Genomic DNA, 13,009 nt, shown 5'->3' with positions numbered 1-13,009 from the left:
TCGTCGCAGTTAGACTGCATTCTAACCTATTACTGCATACAAATCCGAGGTCTAATGATAACCAACCTCTTGACAGCTCACTTTCAAACAACACGCGCCCCTTGTATCCAGAGGAAAGGAACCGACTGACATCCCTCATTATCACTAGGATGGGCCAGCAGCTGCCGCCTGAGGATACGTTCACCGTCCCAACTTTAAGAGGCAAACTTTAAAGACATTTCCAATTAAAGTTATGAACTTCATTATGGTTCCGTATACCATCCTGTACAACATACACTTTGTGTTGAAAAGGTGGAACCCTCTCTGAAATTTTAACTTTTGTGGTCTCCAATTAAGAAATCTTGGTTGCAATATTTCATTTTCATGCCAGCAGGCGCACTGTCAACATGTCCTTGAAACAACAGGTGAGCCTGAGCTCGCTCGAGAGCTTGACACACACACGTGGCAACCTTGCTGGGCAGGGAAGAGAAAAATGGCACACGAAATTGTAGCAGGTATTTAGCTTTAGGTCAGTGTCAGACCAAACAACCATCTGGATATTACAACATGCTCGATTGAACTTTACAAATCATTACAATTCATTATCACATTTTAGAATTTATATAAAAAAGACATATGTTGCACATCTTCACATTATAATCAGATAAATATACATATAAAATCAGTCAAATTTGTAGGCAAGTTTCTGTTACACAGTTCCTAATAATAAACACATACACTTTTTTGTCTTTACTCGCCATTAGTGTACTTACACAGCTTGCTAACTGTTGCTTAGCGTGAATCAGAAATGTAATCAACACATTTTGCTGTTGGTGGTAAAGAACACATGCAAAAAACAGATGATTTAGGCCCTGAATCGACTGGCTATCACATGACAGTATGGTGTCTCTACTACACTGATTCGATAAACGTCACTTCTAAAACAGTGATTGAATCGCATTCGAGTAATTGTCGAGATGATTCGTAGTGCAGTGTTCCATTGTGCGAACCAAGGACGTCGCAGAGGATTCTGCTCGATTATTGAGTAACTTACCTTTATGGCTCTTTGTTTCCTCCCACTCCTTTGTCCACTGACAATAAGCTCTTTTCTATACAATCACTGTATAATAGATGAATCTGCTGGTAGTGTGTATGACCTATCCAATGACACATACTTCCTTCGCTAAGGTATATACGCATTCATAATGTGGTATCCAGATGTGGGCAGAGATCCACACGAAGTTAACTGAGGAACCGCGTCTTTGGAGTTCATATGGTTTTCGAATAATACTGATTTGGTATATATATATAGGGTTTCTGTAGGATAAGCGGTGCAGATAGTGTGGAAAGGACGCTCAGTGAATCGGTAAGGATAGTGATTCTTGTACGGTAGAATCGTCCGGCATATTTGAGGTCAAACTGTTCGTAAATCATGTTAACGTTGTTAAGGTCTGTAGTAGACTAAACGATGTGGCAAGCTTTTCTCTAGCACCTTCCACGTTCAGGGGAATATTTCCGCTTTTTAGACCGTCCTAAACCAAGAACACTGGAGCTCAAGTCGTTCAGTTTGAGATGTTGCATATTCCGGGTCGAGCGATATAAATATTTATAGAAACTATAGTGCATTTGGCCTCTCACGCACATTTATTTGGAGCGAGTAGAGGCAGACTACTAGTTGATGGCACAAACCTGCGCGAAGCCGAGAGCCTGGAGTGGAAAGGACGACAAGGAAGGTACTGCCATGCTGCTCACTTGAGATCGTAACCCGCAATACAGTTACAATTACGCGGAGCCGACGTGAACACTTCCGTAGCAACCAGCGAAGTGAAATTTCTTCCACTCTCAGTCACACTGCACTACATAGACTCGTCCGCATACAAAATTCACTTTTTTTGCCATCAGATAGTAATCTACCTCTATTGCTATTAATGCAACTGTCACTTCGGACTGTAAGCACTCGAGTCCAGTATCCAACTGTGAGATTTTTATCTTGTTAACAAATTACTAGCTTGTGTTCCATGGAGATCATCGTTTTCATAACAGTTGCGAAAATCGAGCAATGAGCACGAAAACACGGTACAATCACCTGTAAAAGATAACAATAAAATGACTAACAAATTCATTCAACTGCCATGGACAAGGAGTTCTGATTAGATGTCAAGTTACTTACTTTTTTTTGCAGCGTGTTTTCTGTCAGCATGCAGTACAGAACAAACGATGAGCGGATGATGAACTTCTTACCTGAAAAATAAATAAATGGTTATTAGATTACTAGTGCTCATCAACAGGCAGTGGATATGTAGAGACTAACAGTAGAGTTTACGAGACATTACAGAATTAAAACATTGTTCTACACAAGTACAATGCGCCAGGAAACTGTCATTGGCACGGCATTGGATGACAAAATGCAAAGGATGTGTGAAGGGTAAATAATCTCGGGAAGGTTAGTAAATAGAAAACAGCGCACTGAACGTGCCTTTAGACCACTGCCGTCTGGTTCAGATAAAATACTACTGACAGTGCGACAGGATGGTGGTGATAAGTGTTCACTATTCAAGAGAAATCGGTTTAGGTGGAACACATTTTTGCCTATCAGCTTGGTGACTGCAGACGCGGCATAGGGAAGTGTTAGCAGTCAGCTGCAGTCTGCTGTTCGCTCACCGTTGTTTCTTCCGGGGCGAGACGGCAGAGAGGTGACGAATACGGTGTGATATGGGCAGCTTGTCTGCCATGTGCGCATGATCTATTGCTTACCGTCTGGCCCCTAAAGGGACTACTCAGGCCGACCGATACACCTGATACTTCTTGGCCTGCGTTTATCCACATATTTCGCTGTTGATTTCGGAAATTTCTAGTTAAAATTCACAGTTAATATCTAGTACGTAGATTAAGACAGAAAAAATTCAGATAAGTTGCGAAGTGATCTCACTGAAGTTTCTCTTGTGAGTTAGAGGAATAAAATATGATGTTTCAGCAACATTAATATGCAGTATTGGATCATGACTATGCAATTCTTTTCATACTTAAATACAAAATATTTCAGAAAGGTATCAACTTCTTACAATCGGGTTTACAATGTACTTTACGTTGCGCCGACAAAGATAGGTCTTCTGGTGACGATGGGATATGAAAGGGCTAGGAGTGGGAAGGAAGGGGCCGTGGCTTTAATTACGGTACAGTCCAAGAATATGCCTGGTGTAAAAATGGGAAACCATGGGAAAACATTCAGGGTTGCCGACAGTGGGGTTCGAACCCACTATCTCCGAAATGCAAGCTCATAACTGCGCGCCCCTGACCGCACGGCCAACTCACTCGGTACAAAATATTTCAGGAAGGTACCAACTTCTATTAGAATAGATATTACGAATTGTGAATGCCATTCGAAGGCATGTGTGTGTCAAATATGAAGGCAATTAGGCTAAGGACCCTTCAAGAAGAGACTCCAGCATTCTAAAAGGTGTATGCAAAATTTTTATGCGATGTCATGTTTTAATGCAACGCTCAACACGCTGTAAATTGTAGTATTAAGCCATCTGATTTATTTAAGGTACTTGTGAATTTGTACATGACGATGCTGGATTTTGAATGTTAAACTAGTAGTACGTCTTGTAATATTATCTTTACATGGAATTGCTTGTTGTACTCTTGCTGTTGTTGGGTAATTATGTTTCAACTTCACTTTATTATTACACTACTGTAAGAGATCATTACCTTCAGGATATTTCCCAATTTGCGATGTATTTGTTAATAATACTAATAATAATAATAGTAATAATAATAAAATTGAAGCGTAGGGTTAACTTTTCATTCTAGAAAGACTTAATAAAACGAAAAAGAACGCCAGTAGGAACATTAATTTCTGATGAAGAATTTAGATTACTGAAATTACATGCATCATTACATTCTCTTTCAATTTCTGAACGAGCTTGTTAACTTATTCTACCTTTGTTGTCTTCTGTTTTTCTACGTCGCTCCGACACAGATGTGTCTTACGGCGACAACGGGATTGGGCAGGACTGATACTCGGAGGGAAGGGGCCGTGGCCTTAAATAAGATAAAGTGCCACCATTTGAGTGGTGTGAATATAGGAAACCATGGAAAATTATCTTTAGGGCTGCTGACAGTGGGGTTCGAACCCACTTATCATGCAAGCTCACAGCTACGTCACCCAAACCACGTAGCCAGTTCTTTTGCTTTATTTCCCCTTAAGCGATTATGACTAGAATGCGTTTTAATTCGATTAAAAGCTTAAGCGTATTATAATTCAGAAAACATTCCAAAATAAAGGTGTTGACTTAAACTAGACCTTTTAAACTAGCCGTACATGACAAAATTATATCCGTGTGTCCGAAAGTGTGGAGTATCAGCATTAAAATATTTTTAATTTTTGGGTCATTTCTAGGCTGATGTTTAAGGTATCATTCCACCGTTTTCCGGTTGCAAGTAAGGGCAACCACCGCCAGAAAGCAGATCTCCGATAGCCACTTATTTTGAAGACCCTCATTCTTACGACTTAGGAACACTTTAATGGAAAGGTTGCCAGATTCACTCTCATGTTTCTTGGATGTCACTCATGTCTTCTCATTCCTGAGTCCACGGAGGACATTGACAGAGCACATATGCGACACAGAAGCTCGTATAAACGTGTTATCTCACAAGCGGATTACGCATTAAAGACTGTTTTATAGCCGGCACTAACCTTGGTCAAGGCACGATGTATTAACAACTTCAGTACGGTATCAGCATCAAGACAATGAGCTGGAACGCCACGCGAAATGACGTCAACTGCTGCGGTGTAGCCTACTCGTAGAGGGACTGAACATAAAACAACCGACGGAGACCGAGATTCAAATCTGCTTCGCGAATTTAAAGCAATGAAATAATTGCGGATTTTGCGACACAAAACGGGATCGGCGGGTTCGAACCTAATATATCCCGAGTGTAAGCTTAGACCTACAGCTACGCAAGCCTAACGGCACTGCCAACTCACTCGGTGGCCCAGAAGAAGAAATAATAATAATAATAATAATAATAATAATAATAATAATAATAATAATAATAATAATAATAATAATCGTCATCATCATCGTGAGTCTCGGCTACAGTGCACATCTGGTTCTTTCAGACGAAATCTAGGCTGCCTCCATGTCAATTTCGACGTTCCAGATAGCATGGAAACAGATCTCTGTGGTTGGAACCCCACTGTCGGCAGCCCTGAAGACAGTTTTCCGTGGTTTCCTATTTTCATGCCACGCAAATGCTGGGGCTGTGCCTTAATCAAGACAATGATAGCTTCCTTCCCGCTCCTAGCCCTTTCCTATCCCATCGTCGCCATAAGACCTATCTGTGTCGGTGCGACGTAAACAAATCCACACTTCGAGCCCTTCAGACAAGCAACTCAATGTTGAAAACATCCTACGGATACGAGCTACGAATTTGAGGTAAATAAAATATAAATAAAGTATGAGAATACAGTATATTCTTCATTTATTCCTAAAAATTACAATATTTTCTTAATCATCGTTATCCGGTCGGTTTATTTATCATTTTTACTTTTTCTATCACTACGAGCGCTTATGTGAGTCAATGCAGAGTTTCACTTAAGCCCTTATAACTATATTCGGTGTGGACATTTTTCAAAAAATCAAAAAAACACTTGAGAGCCTTGAACAAAAAAAAAAACATTACAGAAAGAATTTTGTAAATAATTTGGATAGGATTTGTATCAACAGAAAACGAGTAAAGAAACAAGCGATTGTAGGCTCTTTTTCCGAAACTGCATTTAGGCCGGAAGTTATTTCCGATTTTGTTTTTAGTGTGATAGAGCTTTCCAAGACTCACAACTTGAAATCTTTTCGGGCCCTTTAGTCCTTCAACTTTCGGCACAATTGAGGAAATTGCTTAATGTTACATATTTCATTGTATGGGGTCGGTCCCCTACTTTATCTGCTGAGAAATGTTTTCAACATTTAAAAAAAAATATTTTATCCTATAACCACGCCATAACTCCGAAGATTTATTCATAAACCCACTTATCCCTGTACGGAAATCAAATGATTATAAATATGTCTCCCGGTCATCGCCATCTATCAAAGGCTAGTAATTTCAGATGGTAATTAGCTATAAGACATAGCCTCCACGGTTGCTAGGTAACAATACCTTACATCACTGCCTGCACGGTTGCTAGGTAACAATACCTTACATCACAGCCTGCACGGTTGCTAGGTAACAATACCTTACATCACAGCCTGCACGGTTGCTAGGTAACAATACCTTACATCACAGCCTGCACGGTTGCTAGGTAACAATACCTTACATCACAGCCTGCACGGTTGCTAGGTAACAATACCTTACATCACAGCCTGCACGGTTGCTAGGTAACAACACCTTACATCACTGCCTGCACGGTTGCTAGGTAACAATACCTTACATCACAGCCTGCACGGTTGCTAGGTAACAATACCTTACATCACAGCCTGCACGGTTGCTAGGTAACAATACCTTACATCACTGCCTGCACGGTTGCTGTGATTACACTTCCGCCACACATTTTTTCGCGCACGTTACACAAATTTTCGGATGACGCCTAGCAGTAAGACATATTTACGTCAAAACAGACCAATGTTTTCTTTTTCGGTTGGATTTGGTTTTCATTAATTTTGTCGGGTAATCACCAGCGCAGACATGGTTGCCATAAGGACATTTAACCGCCCTTAAAAATTCGACTCCCTAAATCGGGTTTGAACCGGTATTCCTTCAAAGAACGATGAGTCTACGCTGAAACCTTCATATTCTCCCATAAAATGAAAATTAGAAAATCGATTACTTCCGGTGTTTTTAAAATAACCGAACCATTTTAGACTTGAGTATCCTCCAAACCCCAGCTTGTGAGTTTCTCTTCCTGCGCGTGCTTGAGGTAATAAATGTGGTCGCCAAGTTCTACGACCTGAATGCGAATGGTCTATTAATAATGAGAGTTTGACCTGCCTTTGACCTGTTCCAGCTCACTCACATAAATCTACACGTTCCTTAAAAGCGGTTGATGGGTTACGTCTGCTTGACTTGTTGAACAGGCGGAAAGTTGCTGGTAATCCCGTAACAAATGATGATAGATGGGTGTGAAATGTGCCGGGCCCGGTAAGTGTGTCGCATTGAAGAGTTCCTAGTCTTAGAAGGCTTCACTGAAACTTGGACGAATAATCAATTATTACAAAGTAAATTTAATAGTAATGATTAAGGAAAGGATTTTAAGGTGGAAAGTATGGCGCGAAAAGGGGGAGTGGAATGTTCACAAAGGTGTTGATGAAATCAGTTTATTAAGATTTAAACCATTTACGTGAAATTTCTTTATCCAATTTACTGTGTTCTAATAATTAATAAACTTGTTATATTGGATTACACACAACAATTTAATGTGTTTTACAGTATATTGTAATCTATATATATATGCCATCAGTTTCGATAAACTGCATTCTTCTAAAAGTGCACACTTCTCCTTCTTATCCTTTGGCATGATTTTGTGTTGTAAAAAAAAAAAAGTTCTTGCCAGGACTGGCAACTGGAGAGTTGCTATAGTAGCCCCTGTGTATAAAGGAAAGGGTGAAAGCTGAAAATTACAGGCCAGTAAGTTTGATATGCATTGTATGTAAGCTTTGGGAAGGCATTCTTTCTGATTATATTAGACATGTTTGTGAAACTAATAACTGGTTCGATAGAAGGCAGTTCGGTTTTAGGAAAGGTTATTCCACTGAAGCCCAACTTGTAGGATTCCAGCAAGATATAGCAGATATCTTGGATTCTGGAGGTAAAATGGACTGTATTGCGATTGACCTGTCTAAAGCATTTGATAAGGTGGATCATGGGAGACTACTGGCAAAAATAAGTGCAATTGGACTAGACAAAAGAGTGACTGAATGGGTTGCTATATTTCTAGAAAATAGATCTCAGAGAATTAGAGTAGGTGAAGCTTTATCTGACCCTGTAATAATTAAGAGGGGAATTCCTCAAGGCAGTATTATCGGACCTTTATGTTTTCTTATATATATAAATGATATGAGTAAAGGAGTGGAATCGGAGGTAAGGGTTTTTGCGGATGATGTTATTCTCTATAGACTGATAAATAAGTTACAAGATTGTGAGCAACTGCAACGTGACCTCGAAAGTGTTGTGAGATGGACAGCAGGCAACGGTATGTTGATAAACGGGGTTAAAAGTCAGGGTGTGAGTTTCACAAATAGGAAAAATCCTCTCAGTTTTAATTACTGCGTTGATGGGGTGAAAGTTCCTTTTGGGGATCATTGTAAGTATCTAGGTGTTAATATAAGGAAACATCTTCATTGGGGTAATCACATAAATGGGATTGTAAATAAAGGGTACAGATCTCTGCACATGGTTATGAGGGTGTTTAGGGATTGTAGTAAGGATGTAAAGGAGAGGGTATATAAGTCTCTGGTAAGACCCCAACTAGAGTATGGTTCCAATGTATGGGACTCTCACCAGGATTACCTGATTCAAGAACTGGAAAAAATCCAAAGAAAAGCAGCTCAATTTGTTCTGGGTGATTTCCGACAAAAGAATAGCGTTACAAAAATGTTGCAATGTTTGGTTGGATAGGGAAGAATTGAGAGAAAGAAGAAGAGCTGCTCGACTAAGTGTTATGTTCCGAGCTGTCAGCGGAGAGATGGCGTGGAATGACATTAGTAGACGAATAAGTTTGAATGGCGTTTATAAAAGTAGGAAAGATCACAATATGAAGATAAAGTTGGAATTCAAGAGGACAAACTGGGGCAAATATTCATTTATAGGAAGGGGAGTTAGGGATTGGAATAACTTACCAAGGGAGATGTTCAATAAATTTCCAATTTCTTTGAAATCATTTAGGAAAAGGCTAGGAAAGCAACAGATAGGGAATCTGCCACCTGGGCGACTGCCCTAAATGCAGATCATTATTGATTGATTGATTGATTGATTGATTGATTGATTGAATTACGCTAACATGGCCAACAAGATAGTACACAGACTATAGGTGGAATCGTTATTAATGCGAGTGCTAATTAAACTTAGTTTAAGTTGTTGCAGCGTCATTGTTTACAAATGAATTTGCAACGTCGCACCGACACAGATAGGTCTTACAGCGACGATGGGATAGGAAAGGGCTAGGAGACAGAAGGAAACGGCCGTGGCCTTAATTAAGGTTACAGCCCCAGCATTTGCCTGGTGTGAAAATGGAAAACCAAGGAAGACCATCTTCAGAGCTGCCGACAGTGGGGTTCGAATCGACTATCTCCCGGACGTAAGCTCATAGCTGCGCGCCCCTAACCGCATGGCCAACTCGCCCGGTTAGCATGAGGATATGAATACACCGCTCGGAGCGTGAACGTGCGTGTCGACTGCCGGCCCCGCTGGGAGCTACACACACTGTAGGGGCGACATGCAGGATATGATTTTATAAACCAGGATATTTAAACAAGTGTGAAGTTTCTTACATATAAATATACAAACAACATAAAAATAGATCTTACTACCTAGCCCTACATACTGTGTACAATACAACCTGTATAACCGGACCCTGAATAAACCGGAAACCTGCCTTAAATGGACCTCTCCTATGCTCCCAAGAAGATATGTGGTACTTTATGCAGCCTAAAACGGAACCTGTCCAACGCGGAAACGCACTGATATTTTTCAGTCCCGCGAGAGAATAATCTTTGTATGAAACGGAACATCTGTCAATGTAATGTTACATGTAATGCATACAACAGAAACGGTACGCAAGGAATTCTACCATTCAATCGATTTCTATTGTTGTTGTTGTTCTTATACTGTAATTAATTTAGTGGTTAAAATATTTATTGGAGCCAGTAATGTGATCGCCTGTATCTCGCTGAACTTATCACACCACCTGCCTTCCACCTATGCACTGGAATGCTGGACTTCTAACAGGAGAACGCATATCTCAACATTTTAGTGCACTTTGAACATAGTTGCCTTGTTTTTCTACCGGTGTAAGCGTGTTTGTTCTGTAGCGCGAGTGCTATTGAGCTGTACTAGTTTTTCTTTAGTCTATTCATGAATATGGCAGGGAAGAAACATAAAACTTTATTTTATAGAAGCGCATGGAAATCAGAATCAGTCAGTGAAATCTGTTATTTTAATTATGGAACAGATGATGATGCATGTTGTTTAAAGGGGCCTAACATCTATATCATCGGCCCCTAATTGTACGAAATGTAATGAGAATTTAAAACTCCAAATTCATCCACTGACCAGAATTCAAAACGTGATGATGAGGAATGAATGGATAAATTTGAACTTAAAATAATCAGCGGATCCAACTCATAGTACTGGAAGTTAAAATAATTCCAAAATCGATCCACTGACTAGAATTCAAAAAGATGACTATGAACAATGATTACGAACTTAAAACCACCAGTGGATCCGACACGCAATGCCCTACCTTCCAAGAAACTATATTGAAAAATTAGTATTACTGACCAAGGGGCTGTTTCCAAAGCATAATCCCGAATCGATGATGCTTATTGTCTAAACGGCCACTCATAATGGTACTTATCGCTAGTAAAATAGAACCATGGTATTTTTCATGTTGCGGTACTAATCAAAAGTAGCGTAGACTCACGGTGTTCCACACATTATGGTACTACTCACAGGTATTGTACGTCGCACAGGTAAAGCAGACCTGTGGTGTTTCTCACATAATGGAACCACTCATAGACAACGCAAAACCATGGTCTTTCTTACTCAATCACGGGCGCCAGTACTCCCGTGGTGTGCGTCACACAGTGGTACTGAAATGAAATGGCGTACGGCTGTTAGTGAAGGAGTGTCCGAGGACATGTTCGTCTCGCCTGGTGCAGGTCTTTTGATTTGACTCCCGTAGGCGACCTGCGCGTCGTGATGAGGATGAAATGATGATGAAGACAACACATACACCAAGCCCCCATGCCAGCGAAATTAACCAATGATGGTTAAAATTCCCGACCCTCCCGGGAATCGAACCCGGGACCCCTGTGACCAAAGGCCAGCACGCTAACCATTTAGCCACGGAGCCGGACATAGTGGCACTAATCACAAGCAGCGTACGTCCGTCGTGTTCCGCATATAGTGGTACTAATTATAGGTACAGTAAAGCCACAGTGAACCGCTCTCTGCTGCTACTAATCACAAACCTATTGTGTACCTAACATAGTGGTACTACTCGCAAGTAAAGGTGATCCATGGTGTTCCCCGCGAGATGGTACTAATCGTAAGTAGTTTCATGGTTCTAATTGACAGGCAGGGATACGGTGCGTGTATTCTTCGTCTGCGTCACCCACCCACAAGGGGTCAACGTTGAAGAACACAGGACTATGATATACACTTAAGAGAAAGGAAGAAGTTGGAGAAAGATATGAAAATAAAATGGATAGGTCCATGTCCTGTTGTTCTTGTTAAGATAGATAGCTGTTTGTTGAGAAAGCAAAACGATGTGAATTTGATTGTAGATTTTGTGAACATTGTTTCCTTGTCTTTTTGCCGATATCCCTGTATATATCTTACATACTGAGTCTAGCAACATTATTCCTCTGTGTTTACTTGGACTGATCAGTGTAAATACGTTGATCCTTGATAGAGACTTCATACACCATTGTCCAGCGTAAAGGAAATGAATAATCACGAACCCGGGGAATGTAATCAGACTGGCACCATGCGACCACACAGCAGCATATACACTCGCTGCGGCTCCTTTCAGTTTACAGAAAGTAATACAGAGATGTAGTGAAAGATCATTTCACGCCTGGGAAGCAATTTGCTTCACGCTGTGAACTCGTAGACCACGTCCATTAAGGCAATTTCGTCAACCGATAGCCTCACACATAATGAGAAGAAAGAAGGCCTCATTGCTCTGTTTACATTCTTCCTTCTTCACGTGCAGAAAGTAATAATCTGTTCATTTCCGTTCGTAACACTTATTAAACCATGAAGGACGGGCGTTTAACAAGTAGGATGGCGCGGCCTTCTACTGTACTGTAAGTTATAATATTATTACAGTCTTCAGCAATTGTTGCTCATTCTCAAAGCAGGCCTACTTAAGAATGTTCCAGATTATATTTACTACTACATGCCATGAAAGTTTACGCAGAGTTTGGGGGTGGATGAATGAAAATAGGGACGATCAAATGACATAGAGAGATAGACATGATATTGTATAGGCTTTTGGGCTTGTGCCGTGTCAAGAAAGTAAGGTAAAATTCTTAACGTTTCGCAGAAAACTGTGCTCTGCGTCCTCAGAAGAATTCTCGACTGTCCACGCGAAAGGCTTCTTAAACAATGGACAGTCAAGAATTCTTTTGAGGACGCAGAGCACAGTTTTCTGCGAAACGTTGAGAATTTTACCTTATTTTCTTGACACGGCACAAGGCCAAAAGCCTATACAATATCATGTCTATAAGTACTGCCCGTGAAAGCATTAATGGCGACATAGAGATATGTTTTGTTCCAGCCGCCAAAAGGTACAGGTGTAGACAGGCTAGGGCCTGCGGGGCTGGATTTTAGTGGCAACATCGACCGACACTAGTCTGACTTCATAAAACTATCCAGATATTAGCTGACGTGCCCCAGCTTCGCTACAGTATTCTACATTGTATACAGAATCGTATATGAGGTAGTCTACACGTTGTAAGATTTAATTAAACAGCATGTCTCGCCAAACGCTGTTCCTCAGATGAAGTCCGAGTTGGGGAATATTAAGAGAAAAGCGACTGTAAGTTTTAAGAAACGTATTTTCTTTAAAACTGCCCTGGACTGTAAGTTAGTCCCTCAGATGTCTTTCACCTCTTATGCACGGCGTAGGCCTACTACAAGGTAAACATATTCCAGTCGTACTATTGAAATGGTAGTCGGAAAGAACTTTGAAGATAATTTTGTCTGCACCGTGAGACAAAGGGGTGTGGGCTTGGCTTGCTCTATATACGTCGAACTGCTAATCTTTAAACCCGCCCTTTGTAGCTTTAAATCTGGTGTTAGAGAAAAC

The sequence above is a fragment of the Anabrus simplex genome, chromosome 11 (assembly GCF_040414725.1).
Source record: "Anabrus simplex isolate iqAnaSimp1 chromosome 11, ASM4041472v1, whole genome shotgun sequence".
NCBI lineage: Eukaryota > Metazoa > Arthropoda > Insecta > Orthoptera > Tettigoniidae > Anabrus > Anabrus simplex.
The sequence above is the reverse complement of the archived record's forward strand: the minus strand, read 5'-3'. Positions refer to the sequence as shown.